Source organism: Pinus tabuliformis, chromosome J, assembly GCF_031772625.1.
Source record: "Pinus tabuliformis cultivar Carrire ecotype Pingquan chromosome J, CPIR1, whole genome shotgun sequence".
In the NCBI taxonomy this organism is placed as follows: domain Eukaryota; kingdom Viridiplantae; phylum Streptophyta; class Pinopsida; order Pinales; family Pinaceae; genus Pinus; species Pinus tabuliformis.
In genome coordinates, this window is record NC_142295.1 from 1,400,296,804 (window position 1) to 1,400,312,156 (window position 15,353).

The window sequence follows — 15,353 nt, forward strand, 5'->3', positions numbered from 1 at the left end:
TCAGGAGCCTATGCTTTTGCTACCATTTATAAAGTGTTCGAGGTACAGTAATTATTTAAGGATAGAGAAGAACAAATCCAAGTTTTGCAGCAACAGCTACAGCAGGCTAGTGCCAACCAAAAAGCAGAGGAGAAGTTAGAAAAATTACAACAAGATTTTCAACAGATGCAGCTGGGGTATCAGAACAATTGGGCCAACAAGGAAAATCAATTACAGGCCATGCTAGAAATGCATAAAGATGACCCCAAAATTACAGAGTTGGTCTCCGAATCCCTTGCCTTAAACGACCAACTCTTGCAACAGTAAGAGGCACTCTGCCAAAGAATATCGCAATGGAGTTTCCATTGCGAAATGAGAGATAAAATTACGAGTCATGTCATGGACTTGTGACTCAATTATGATTTAATCGATAAGAAAATTTCTAATTATTTGAAATGGCAGGAATCAGAGGATGGGAAGAAAGCAGGCTTGCTCAGAATCAATGAAGCCCACAAAGAAATTCTTTTCCATAAGTGGGACGCACAGATTAAAAAGGCAGAACAGGCAGTGGAGGAAGCAGCGATAGTGGCGAACAATGCCATTGACTGTGTCAATGAAAATTTTCATAGAGCAAACCTGATATCAGAAATCGCTCCGGGATTTCTCCCAAAGGCATAACAATTGCTGACAAGATGAAGACAGAAAGCTGAGGAAAAAGGCAGAGTCCATCAAGAATTTAACCAAGTTGAATTCGGACACTCACTGGCAGTACTTGGTTAAACCATACAGTCAATGCATGACTCTCAAATGCCTTACTAACTCTACCAAGAAGTTAGCTCCAGCACTTGCCGATTCTATTTTCGCAGGACAACTAAAATCGGAGGTCGGCTAACCGACGCTCCTCAAACCGATGGTGAATGCTTGCGATCTCAAAGAACAGATACATAGATAGTTAATTTCCCGATACAGTTTTAGTTTCATTCTTGATTTTTTTTTGCCTTAGATGAGTACGGTCATTTAAACCTCCCCTTATATTTTTGTAATAAGCTATTTTTAGTATTTTCGTAGTAGTATTTTAACCCCTCTCGTGCACTCAGAGAGAGGTCTTGAAATTTATCAAAAACGTTTCCTCGAAATATGCACTTTTGCACCCTTGGAGGAGGTTTTGATGAATGAATGGAATGAGATTTATTGATATATGTGTTTAATATCTGCTACTAAAATGCATTTATGTACTCTTAGTAGATATTGAATTAGGTAGAGATAAATCTATATTGCTAAAGCTCATGAGTAGGACTTGTTATCAATGGTACTATTATCTCTTAATGATGTTTGCTTATGTGTCAAAGTAATATTTTATATTCAGTTATTTATATATGAAAGCTTGAATTTTTTAGTTATCATTTGGCACTTTTGTACAGTGGTGACTATTCTGTTTATGCTTTAATGTATGAATGACTTATTATGTGATATGCTTCTCACAATTGTTTCAGCTAATTTCTTATATGAAATAATTCATTTTTATTGAATTCTTTTCTCGTAACAGTTGAATGATCTTTATCACCAATTGCTGTTAGGAAATATTTTAGATCGCGTAAGCAAAAAGTTAAATCTTGGGTTAGTTTTAGAGTTATATATTTCTATTCATTAGAATATAATTGCATGTTTTGAATTAAACTTAGATTAAAATCATTTTACTTAGAAATCTTTAAAAAGGGAAATATCAATTCTTATCATCACACACAAATTGGGAAACTAGTCCCATTATCCCCAGTTAGACCCACCATCCCAAACAGAAAAGGAGTTGCTTTCAAGGTCTGGATCGGGTGGGTATCCCCCTTGCTATAGACCCGATTTTTGGGGCTTCAACATATTTGGCACTAGAAGGAGGGCCCCGAACTGTGAATGGCTAGTAAATCTAATTCTAAATACCATTCTGAGAGTAAATTTCCCTCAACATGTCCCCTGACTTCTCCATATCATTCCAAATCTTTAAATCCTAAGCAAGAAGTTGAGAAAACAACAACCACTTCCACAAACCCAAACATTTTAGATGGATCTACTATCAAACCTCCTGAAGTTGAGTATTTGATTCATAAACTTCAAGGATTTCCCATATCACCGCAAAATTCAGAATTATCTCAAGGTAGTGTGACTTCGCAATACAATCCTTCTCATCCTCTTACCAGATTGTAGAGTGAAAAGTTTGGTATCGAACCAACTAAATCACCTCTACCTAAAAGGAAAAGAACAAGGAAGTCACCTCAAGCATCTAACAGTGAGACTCTTTCATCATCGACATCCATTCCAACTTCTCCATTGCAAAGTCAACCATCCACCCCTCCACTTCAAATTGTTGTCCATCAAAGTACTGGAACTTTAATATCCTCATCCCTACCACAAGGAACTTTGTTTGCGCTTTCCTCTGTTAGTAGTTCAATGATGGCCCACAACCCATGGAATAATCCAGGGGCAGTCTCAATGCCTGTGCCCTTGAGTCAATTACCGGCCCATCCTAAAAAATGGCTGCCCAAGTTTAATCCTAAAGCAAGCATGCTAGCAGAAGAACACATAAACAATTTTATGTTATCGATAAATTTAAATGGAGTTACTAATGAAGATGTTGTTGTTAGACTTTTTCCTTATACTTTACAAGCAGTAGCTGGATCCTGGTATTTTTCATTACCATCAGGGTCCATTACTAGTTGGGACATTTTACAAGAGCAATTCTTGACTAAGTTCGGCGATGATAGATCTACGACAACGCTAGTCAATGATCTATCTAATCTTAAGACTGAATCAAGAGAGCCTATCAAAGATTTTAAATCATGTTTCAACAAGCTTTTGAATAAAATTTCGACCGCTTCCAAGCCTAGAGAAGAAGTTCGAAGTGAATGGTACATATCTGCTTTACCATTGAACATAAAAATCTTTGTTGATAGGGCTGCCAAGACAACATTGGCTAAAAATGTGAAGGAAGCGATAGCGGTAGAAAAACGTATCTGAGCTTTAGAAAAGAAAAATGTTGTTGATGAGAGAAAATCTAAGAAGGTTACTTTTAAAGATGACCCTAAGAAAAAACAATAAAAGGACCCATTTGATTTAGAAGGATTGCAGATAGTCTTAAAAACCATGTCTAACGAAATGGTTGACATTAAGAGACAAGTAGCAGAAACTTCTTCTAAGAAACCTTACAAGCCTTATAGAAAAAACCCCTCAACTGATTCAAAGCCTCCTAATGCTATAACAAATGCAGAATCTGAAGTTGAAGAAGAAGAAGTTTCTAATGAGGAACCTACTAATGAAGATGAAGTTGTAGAGTTACAGGGAATGTGGGACTTCATTCTTCCAGATGAAGAGGATCAAGAGGCATCACCAGTCAGTACCAGAAGTATAAATCAACTCGATCCTCCACAACCTAGTTCTAAACAGAAGAGTGCAAGCTCGACATCTAAAGATAAAGTCACAGGTAAGAAATCATCACCAAAAGCGACTCAAACAAGCCCAGTCCAATCCGATTCACCAACTCTGTCTAAAACACTGATTGTTTCTGATGAGATGGAATATAATATCGTTGAAGATATGAAGAAGACTAGGGCTAACATTACTTTTCATGAATTGAGCAAATTGAAACATCAACAAAAGCTACTTTTGAAAGAGTTACATGCAATACCCGTTGCACCTCTTCCTGCCGTTGTAATTTCGCAAACTTCTCATGAGATGGGAAGACATCCAACTAATATGGCAAATAAAGTTGACTCAAATGATATTTATTTAATTGGAGGTAGGTCAAAATCCCATACTCCTCCATTCCTTCTTACTTACGAAATTTTCAATAAAAACTTGCATAATTGTTTGATAGATTCAAGAGCTTCATCTAATATTTTTCCTAAAACAATATGCGCAAAGTTAAACGTCCAACCTCAAAAATCTACAGTATGCATAGTTCAGCTAGACCAATCGCAGGTTGAAGTAATTGGTGAACTAAATCAAGTGACCATAAGGCTGTCATCGAATCCAAAGGTATGCCAAGTTATTGATATTTTAGTAGCAGACATCCCTGAATTCTATGGTTTAATTCTTAGCAGGGATTGGTCCGAAAAGCTTCATGGATACTTTGTGACCAACTAGTCACATATGTGGCTCCCTTACAATGGAAAACCGAATCAGATAAAGGTTGAGCAAGAAAGACACCAAAAATACATAGTGACAGAATTGGAAGGAGAAAATGAACCTGTAGCATACAACAACAATATAATTGGCAACTATTCTGTTGACTCTTTCTTAGGAAATTTTAATGCTCATACTTCACCTTATTTAGAACATTCTGTTTTGTCTCAAGTAGAAAATTTTTCTCAAATAGATAGTTCTAAATGCGTTAATTTCGTAGATAGTCCTGTAAATAACTCTTTATTTTGGAAATTATTTTTCGACGGTTCTAAGTCTAATGATGGAGCAGGAGCAGGATGTGTATTAGTTAGTCCAGAAGGGAATAAAACCATGCTAACCTGTAGACTTGAGTTTGATTGTACAAACAACACTGCAGAATACGAAGCTCTGGTACAAGGTCTGTACAAGGCAATCAGACTAGACATCAAGTATCTACAAGTCTTTGGAGATTCTGAGATTGTTATTAAACAGGTACGAAATACTATACATTGTCTATCAGGTCATTTAAAGCATTATCAATCTTTAGTACAAGATCTGACTGAACATTTTATAGCATTCAATATTTCATCCATTCCCAGACTCCAAAATTCTAGTGTTGACCTCCTGGCTAATGTAGCTTCGAAGCTCATTCCCTCAGAAGACTATAACCCAGACAAATTCTCAATCGAATTGATCTTTAGGCCCTCCATCCCTGATAATGTTACCAACTGGAGAATTTTTAACGATGACCATGATATTGTAAGTTTCCTGACATCAGAAGGATCTTACACTAATCAGATAATTGATGAAGACTAACATGACAAGCAGTTACAACAAGAAAGCACTAATAATGCCATACCAAAATTTGTAGTCAAGTTGGAAGACCCATATGATTTGAAAGATCGATTTAAAAGGTCTACCAATTCAAAACTTCAGAGTTCAACTCTGAACTATGAATTAGTAAACCTAGGAATGGATACCAAGCCACAGAATATCAACCTAGGTCTTGGCCTAGCCCCTGAAGAAAAATTAGCCTTTGTTCGGCTCCTGAAACAGTATAAAAGTGTCTTTTCCTGGAATTATGATGACCTTAAGACTTACGACACTTCAATCATTCAGCATACTATCCCGATGATAGCTGATGAAAAACCTGTCCAGCAAAAGCTGAGGAAGATCCATCCTAATCTTGAAAGTCAGATTAAATCTGAGCTCAATAAATTATTGAAAGCCAAAATTATTTTTCCTGTTCGACATTCTAGATGGGTTTCCAACTTGGTTCCAGTTAGAAAGAAAAACAGAGACATTAGAATTTGTATTGACTTTCAAAATCTTAACAAAGCCTACCAAAAGGATAATTTTCCCCTGCCTCCTATGGAATAAATATTGCAAGCAGTTGGAGGATCAGAATTAATGTCCCTTTTAGATGGTTTATCCAGCTACAACTAGGTTTTGATCCATCCTAACGATCAGCTAAAAACCACGTTCAAAACCAAATGGGGTACTTATACATATCAAAAGATGCCTTTTGGTCTGATTAACGTTGGCACCACATTTCAAAGGGCCATGGATATTGAATTTAAGGGATTAGTAAATAAATCAGTGGTGTTTTACTTGGATGACATAACAGTATATTCTAAAAAACATGGTAATCACCTTAGAGACTTAAAGCAGATCTTCCAACATTTCCAAAGGTATGGGATTTCACTTAACCCAAAAAAGTCCTTTTTTTCATTAAGTGAAGGAAAACTTCTTGGATTTATAGTGTCAAAATCTAGAATCCATATTGATCTCGATAGAATTAAGGAGATTTCCGAAATATCCTTACCACATAATAAGAAAGCCATCCAATCCTTCCTTGGATAGATTAATTTTGTTAAAAGTTTTGTTCTAGACTTCTCAAGGATTGTGTCACCATTACAAGCAATGATTAAGAAGAATTCACTCTTCAAATGGGGCCAAGAAGAATAAGAAGCGTTTAATCTGATTAAGCAAGTGATTGTTAATGCCCCATCCTTAGTGACTCCAAATTTTTTCGATCCTTTTATTTTGTATACATTTGCCTCTGATAAATCATATGCTGCAATACTCACTCAAGCCAATTAAGACAAGGCGGAAGCCCCAATTGCCTTCTTTAGTTCAAATTTGCAAGGGGCTAAATTAAATTTTTCTGACATTGAGAAATAAGCTTATGTTGTTTTCAAAGTGATCAAACATTTTAGACCCTTTCTTCTTAAAACCCACACAAAAATCATAGTACCATTTCCAACGGTAAGAAATCTCTTAGTACAGAAAGACGTGGGTGAAAAGAGAGCAAATTCGGTCATTTACCTACAAGAATACGGCACTGAGATCAAGCTAGCAAATATTGTAAAAGGTCAAGGTTTTTGCAAGATGTTGGCTGGAGCATCGCTTATTTCTGAAATACTATCTCCAAATCAAGAAGTACAAATGTATGAGGTAAGCCTAAATGATATTGAATCGAGATATGTTGATATCGTATTTTATCTAAAGAATGGATATGCTCCTTCAAATCTAAATTATATAAAGAAAAGAGCCCTAAGATTGAAGGCTAAGCAGTATCAACTCGTAAACAATATACTTTTTAGATTGAATTATGATTATGTTCTCCTTCGATGTCTTGAGAAATCTGAAGCTGAAAAGGTGTTGCAGGAACTCCATGATGGACCAGCAAGTGGACATTATGTGGGAGATGCTACATCACATAAAATTCTACGCGCAGGATACTATTGACCTACACTATTTAAAGATTCACATAGCTATGTAAGGAAATGTCCAGTTTGTCAAACTACTGCCGGAAGACAAAAGAAACCATCATTGCCATTGCAACCAGTCAATATCGATCAACCCTTTGATCAATGGGTATTGGATATAATAGGTGAGATCATTCCTCACTCTTCTAAACAACATAGGTACATCCTTACAACTACATATTATTTTACTAAATGGGGAAGCAGTTCCTCTCAAGACAGCTAATGCTAAACACATCATTGATTTCATAGATCAGTTCATAATTACTAGGTTTGGTTTACCCTCTGCTTTAATGTTTGACAATGCATCATATTTTTCTGGCAATGCTATGACTGAATTTTCACTTAAAAGAGGTTTTAAGCTTAAATATTCTACTAACTATTACCCACAAGGGAACGGGTTGGCCGAATCAACAAATAAAAACCTAATCAGAATCATTAAGCAAACCATTGATCAGAATCATAAAAATTGGCACAAATCTTTGATGTATGCTCTATGGGCAGATTGAATAACTCAAAAGGGTTCTATTGGCACTTATCCCTTTAATTTAGTTTATGGGAAAGAAGTAGTTCTCCCAACTCATCTAGCAATTCCTTCTTTGGCCTTAGTTCAATTTATTGATGAAACACCAACTTCATCTTTACTACTAAGACAACTGCAGATCCTTAAGCTACAAGAGCGACGAAAATAGACTAAAATTACACATGCTCACCATAAAGCATTAGTAAAGGCTTCCTTCGATTCAAACATGGTATCTAGGATGGATTTTCAAATTGGAGATTTAGTATTGAAATGAGATAAGGCTCACAAACAAAAAGGAAAACATTCTAAATTCCAACGAATGTGGCTTGGACCATTCCAAATTGTTGAAGTTATAGGTCCATCAACTTTCATGTTGCAAGATTTAGCAGGGAAAAGAGAATCTTTACCTGTTAATGGGAAAATCCTTAACAAATACTTTCCATAGAAGATGACCTCTTCTATTTTTGTAAATTATTGTTTAAAGCTTTATTTCGATAATAAAACAGGTTGTAAATGGTTACCTTTGGATTTCACAAAATAGATAGCTGTTTCTTTTAAATTTTATTTTTTCACTTGTATAAATAGAAATGATTTGGAAACTTAATCATTATTATTGAAAGATATAGTCAAATGCTACAAGCCTGAATATTTTACTAGTTTCATCCTTATGAATTTTGATAAAAACAACCTTTAGTGGGAATTTGTTTTATATCAATCATGAAAAGCATCAATAACAAAGCAAAGGTTCTCTGTAGAAAAGTTGCCTTCAAAAAACTCTATAATTGTCATCGAGAGCTATTCTTAAGGAACCAATGACTTCCTTCCCACCTAGGGAATTACAAGTTTCAGGGAGTAATCCAATGATACACTATAGACTTAAAGAATAAGAGGTCTCATCATGAGCCGACTTATCATGATCATAGATATTATAACTTGCTGACATTGCCAAAACTGCATACCAAAAAAGGGTAATGACTCAAGATTGTTGCAATCTAAAGACAGGGGTCTCATCATGAGCTAGCTTGTTCAACAAAGTTATAAATCAAGTGAATGGCACTGTCATAATTTGGCTACCAAACCAAGACATTGTTCTTTAAGAATTAAAAGAAAACAATACAATAAGTGTGGATATGGATTTACCTTTGAAAATTGTATATCTTTCCACGTAGGATACAGGATCATTGATGGGTAATAGCTAACCCTATCAAGGCTATGAACACCTGCTGGCAACAGAGGCTCTACCTACGACAAATGAACATATTTAAAACTGATCTACAGAGATGTTTTTGTTTTTATCTTTATAAACCAAGTAGTGGCTGATGTAAATATAATGACTATCTTTGGGAAGAAAATAATCAGAATTAGAAAGAAAGAAACAAACTATTATTAATGGCTAAGAGCATGATGCACTTTATATTTCTATAATAAAGTTTGATTTTCCATAAAACGTTTCTGTTTTGGAAGTTTAGAAAATTCAAAAAATAAATTAGAGATAACTGGTTCTTCCTAGTGAATCACGAATTGTTGTGGCTAGCAACAACCCTCCTTTTTATTTAGCATTAGTCATAAAACTAAATAAATGGGGACCATTTTCTAAAAATAAAAAACTAGCACTTATATTTCCCTTTGAATAAAACATACTATCATAAGCTTAGGAAAACACCCGCAAAACCCAAAAAAACTTATGTTTTATGATAAGTTCTGAATAAGATCGTTCTCTTAACAATAAATTATCGCGTCGCAAAGGGTAATGGAAGACATCATATAAACAAGCTTTCGAAAATTGCGAAAACAAAATGCGAGACCGCGCACCTTAAAGACTCATCGCACATCACGGATTTCATATGCCATAAGTATCACCTAAGATAAAATATCCCAATCCGGAGATATACGATAAGGCATCTCGCAAATCACATTTCATAGATGCATAAGGTAATAAATGATTGTTAACGAAAAGGATTAGCAATATTGTGATTTGCGATATTGCGAAGAAAATCGCAAAATCGCTTTATCGCAGATCGGCAGGGCTCGTTGTTCAATAAAGTATTTCTCGTAATCCGATACTGAGTTATGGGCATTAATGTCAATTTAGTGGTAAGTTGATGGTCATTTATGAGATAAGATTTAGATCTGATCGAAAGGTTGTTTCACGTAGGGTGATATATTTGATATGATTTCGGAATTAAGAGCTTTCCCATCACCTTATCTCTTACCATCATTCTTTCCTTACTTGTAAATTTGCAGGATTAGTAAGAAGAATAATATATGCAGCAATGTGCAGAACGTAATCGGAAAGAAGGGAAAAGCTCTGGTTCCTGAGGACAAAGAGATGATGCCCTTATTCACAGACACCATCTGTACTAAACATGCCGACATAACCACTTGGGAAGGCATGTATAGTTTGCTCGAAGAAGAAAACCCTAGAGTTATGGAAGTTAAAGCAATAGTAGACTCACGTGGGTCATCCGAGGCATCAATTACTGAACTTGCATGTTCATTCCTCCATCGAATAAGGGCAAGGCCTAAATACTTCCATACATAGACATGGTCAAGTGGGTACTGGACAGTGCTGATATAACAGACAGACAATTCAAGTCTCGGAGCCAAGACCTCATTGGGTCATTCACCCCACAAGATTTAAGGCTTATGTATCATCTACCAGAGCCACAGGAAAGCTACAACAAACAGTTCGTGGAGAAGTTTGCCAAAGAAAACGAAGATTTGGCGGAGTGCACTAAGAACTGGTTGGCAAGGGAAGAGACATTGAAAGAGGACAAACACGGTATATACAGTACTTGTTCCCTCTCCTCCCCATATTTTTTTGCTGTTGTTATGCTATGTAGGCTATTTGGAAGGCCTGACATCAACAAATTGTCATCCGAGTGGCTACCCCTATTAGATGCAGCCACTAATGCCAATATTATGGATTGGGCTTAGATATTGTCTAATAATTTAGCTTCAGCTATTTGGAACTACTGGTCTAAAAGAACTACCTCTCAGAGGATTTATCCTCCTTTCTTTTTAGCTTCTTATGTTATGGATGCAATCAGTTATGTTTCCAAATTTCCTTTAATGGGTTGGAAATGGACTATACAGAATCCCTTTCCCATTCACATTTATCATAAAGAATTGTGGGATTCCAAGTTTATCCCGTATTTTTACAAAATTTGTCATGAAATTATGTTACCTCTTCAAATATTGTTGTATAATAGGGATGCCCCAAGATTTTCCCCTGAAGTGGAAGTTGATATTCTCCCTGTCGGAAGATGGTTTGGCGAAGAATTTTTCACCTATGTCAGAGTATTTGGAAGCATTGCTCCCCCTCATGTGCTACCCTTATATGTTCCTAATAAGTTATTGGCTCAAGAAATTGCCTACCAGACCTGCGGGGTGGGAGGAATGAGAAAAGAGTTGAGAGATAAGAAGAAATCCATCTGGCCGTAATTTCCTATGGCCTATGGGACCTTTTCACTATTTGATTTAGGTCATGCATTCAAAGAAGTAGACAATATGCTGAGTCTATGACTGTTCAAGTTTCCAGGGAGAAAATTTGACCCCTTTGATGTCATTAAGAATTTTACTACTGCTGTCAAGATAAAAGTATTTTCTAAAGAAGATGATCTTTTTGATGATATCTTCCAACAGAAAATCACACTGAAAGAAGTTTTACACATGGCTCAAATTCAATTTCCCCCAGCAGAATTCCAAGAATTCAAATTGTACAGAGAAAGGAGACTAGAAAACATCCCCTTGGATAAGTTGTGCTTAAAACAAATAATGGAGCAAACTCCTAGTATCAGTTTAAGTGGAAGCTCAGGTATAGACAAGTCCAGATCTAACTCTAGGAAAGAATCACCGGAACGCTCCAAACAGTCTGAGAGCGACCATAATAAAAGTGAAGGGTCAGTCAGAGATACTGCCCAATCTAAAGAGAACCTAAAGCAACAGGTTTTGACAACACCACATGTGAAGGCTCCCCCTCCCCTCATCCAACCACCAAAGCCAGTGAGAACTGAGTTAGATAAACATTGAGAAACATATAATGAATTGATCAATACTGAGGAGCAGAACACGAAGACACCTGAGAGTAAAGTGCAGACAATGATAGATATGATCATTGGAACCTTCAGCAATTCTCTAGAAATGGAACATATTCCCATTACCCCATCGTCTGAAATCATGCTCAAGATAGAGGAGATTCCTCCTCTCGATGTATTTTATAGTCCGCCGCACAAGGCAGTGGTAAGAAGACAAAGAAAGAAAAGGAAATTGGACAATGTGCTCTCACCTAAGTTAGAGAAGCTAGATGTCCTTTGGCGAGACCCTACCACTGACCGTACTGAAAATTTGACTAAGTTATCCCAAATCGCAAGATCCTATGCTTCTGCTACCATTGATAAAGCATTCGAGGTACAACAATTACTTAAGGATAGAGAAGAACAAATCCAAGTTTTGCAGAAACAGTTACAGTAGGCTAGTGCCAACTGAGAAGCAGAGGAGAAGTTAGAAAAATTACAACAAGATTTTCAACAGATGCAACTGGGGTATCAGAACCGTTTGGCTGACAAGGAAAATCAATTATAGGCCATGCTAGAAATGCTTAAAGATGACCCCAAAATTACAAAGTTTGTCTCAAAATCCCTTGCCTTGAACGACCAACTCTTGCAACAGCAAGACGCACTCTACCAAAGAATATCACAATGGAGTTCCCATTGTGTTACTGGGAAATCTAGTCTCTATTCAGAGCTGCTATTCCACTAAGACGGGTAGCTATCTTAGAAACAAATAGATTAAAGTTACTTGTTTTTCCTTTACGAGAGAGAGATGAGAAAGAAGCAAAGAGTACCAACCTCAGTCTTCTACTTGGCTCCTTGCTTGTTTCCTTTCCCCTTTGACAGAATCTCGCCACTGCCTCCTTACTTGTCCAGCTTCAAAGAGCACCTATAGATTCACAGCAACATAATACCATCAAAGCATAGAGATCTTTCACTGTAAACAATATAGGATCAGATATATATTGACCATACAAATGCATATAACAAACACAGTATTCAGAGATACACAAGAATATGGAGGAAAACTCAAATAGCTTTATTAGTAAAAGTCATAGAAGAGAGGATTACAACCACTTGGTCTGACCTAGTGCCATCCTCCCAGCTTGAAAGCCCTTTTCACCTCACACAAAGCAAGATCACCCAACAATGTCTTCAAAGAGAAATCGACAACACCTCTTTGCAAATTACCAAATTCCAACCTTTGGATCGCTTGGATGAGGGATCCATTTATAGATATTTGTAGGGGGGTGAGTCAGCTTCTGGGATTTTTATTAGTGTCATCTCTCTGATAGTTCTTAGTTTCACATGGAGATTTTAGATCTCTTACTCATCCCTGGGCGAACTCAGAGAGGCAAGTGTCAAATGAGCAGTTTCTAGAAGATTCTATGGGTTTCCACCTAGCAAACTGCTTGTGCCATTTGTCTGCTCTCGCTCATCACACCCTATAGAAGGTCTTTCCAGTATGCATCACACTTTTTTCATGTGGTAGGTGAGATGCATCACACCTTTAGCACTGGGCAGTCTGTATGGTCCTGCTTTGACCAGTTCTGAGTAGCTTTTCATGGAGAACTTTTGGAAGATGATGTAATCAGCTGACCTTACTCCTTTAGGGTATGAAACAACACTTTTAGGGGCTTAGAAGCCCTTGGTTTATGGACATATTTGATTGGGTTTGCAGTGCCCAAATATGTCTATAACAATTTCCCCCTAAAGCATGAGGTTGTAAATATTTTGATGTCAGGTGAAATGCTTTATAATGAGGATCTGAGGTTTTTCGCACTGGAAGGTGACCTGTAATAAGATACAATACAATACATTATGTTCATAATATTTTCATGATCTAGCTGAGGCAGGCATTCCCATGCTCAGCTTGATAAATTCATTTTCATGTACATAGGACAGACAACCGTCTGTGTGCAGACTGATGATTCGAGTAGAGCCATCATCCCTTAGTTTGGATGATTATCTGTGCAGCAATGATGTACATTTGATGTCTTTACTTTCCTGATTATATCATAGCCCGGATGGATGAAACTAGATCTGGGGTCTTCAAAACTCATTCAATCTTCACTCGAAGTAAAAGTCGATCCATGTGAAAAGATGTTCTGATGTCGAACATGGAAAGACATTGCTTGATTACCAGTTAATGATGTAAATTATTAACAGGCGCGAGAGGAATCACCAATTATGATGATGACCCTCAAGGTACTGCAGTACAATTCACGTGGTGTGAATACATGAGTTGATGTCGAACATCACACAAAGTCTTTCGGTCGAAGGCCATTAGTGTAAACTTGTCGCTGGAAGTGAGAAACTTGCCATTGAGGAATGCAAGCTTCAATGTACTGGAAGGGTTTTCCCTAGGTCGGCTTCTTGGATAATGAGCTGATGTTGACAAGAAGTGACCCATCATAGGAAGGCATTAATGGATCCCACATCTATAACATGGAACGGAGCAAATGATTTTGTGGAGGTGAAAACGATCTAGTGATACAAGGTTCAGGGTGGCAGTCATGAAAGAATGAAGCGTGAAGGTATTGTAGCGGATGAGACACAAGATGGGTAGGTGAATTCTCTGAGCGACTTTTCTTGAACATATTGGCGACACTGAGATGGATTGGTAGCGTTAACCCCAAAAGTGGATGGTACGGTGGACCAATGGTGATATGACCGGTGAACGGAATAACCCAACCTAACTCAATCATGGTGATGGAGTGAAAGTGTCATGTTCAAGAGCGACCTGCTACCAATAAAGTTTCTTCATGTTTTCTTCCCAATTTTCCCCGGTCATTTCTGACTAGTACCTCTTTATTTTTTTCAAGCTTGAGGATGATAACATATGCTTGTTCTATAATTTTCCCTTCGGGAAAACTCGTCGCTATGTTTTAATGAGCCTAGCGACAGTGAAACTCGCTCTTGTCTGAATGGACAAGTTTGTCGCTATTGTTTTAACGAGTTTAATGACAAGGATAACTCGGTCCTTTTTAATTTTAGAGATTCTGAAAAGAGACGGAAAGAAGACTCCAATATTCCTTTTTCGTAATATAATCCCTTAAGTTCGAAAAAGTATAAAACAATGCGAAAGGGATGACTTTTCGATAGTTTTAACGAGTTGAACAAGACAAACACTCAATCGTTTTGTGTAATAATCCCTTAGGTCCAAAAAGATTAAAATCTAGAGGAGGGATAGCACTTCCAATCACTTTAACGAGCTGGAGAGGCCAATCGCTCGGCAATCTTTTCATATTTTACGAGTTAGATGAAAAGAGCTTAAAGGAGACTCGTTTTTTGAGGAACGAGTGATGTTTTCAGGTAGCAGCTGGTTCTAGGTAAGGTTTGGAACTTTCCAATCTCGGCAGTGTAAAAAGGTGGCTAATAGGATCACTCATCACAGTTGTTCCTAAAAAGGGGTAAAAAATCAAATGGAGGCGAATGATCAGCAACAACAGAGTGGAGGTGATGGTAAGAACACGACCAAGGCTCAAAAGCTGACGAATATGCATTCACAATGGTTATTTACCAGAGATGGGTTCATTTTTTAATGAGCTTAAACTCTAGTGGAACATATGCTCATTGCTAGGTTTAATTTTTAACGATCTTGAACTTCGCGTAAAACTGCTCGTGCGAGTCGTATAATAAGGATGTCTCATCGATAGGTTCATTTTTTAGGGAGCTTGCACCATTCGAAATTATGCTCCAACTCCTTTCATTATGTATTCTAGGAATGACCAATAAATGATCGCTTTTCACTTTCACACAAAAAGTTTGCATGTCCCCAGGTATAGCGAAGTAGAGTTTCCAAGGTTACCCCTCAATTTGCAGACAAAACACTTGTTCTATCGGGAAAAGCCTACCTTTCCAGGTTACCACTCAATTTGC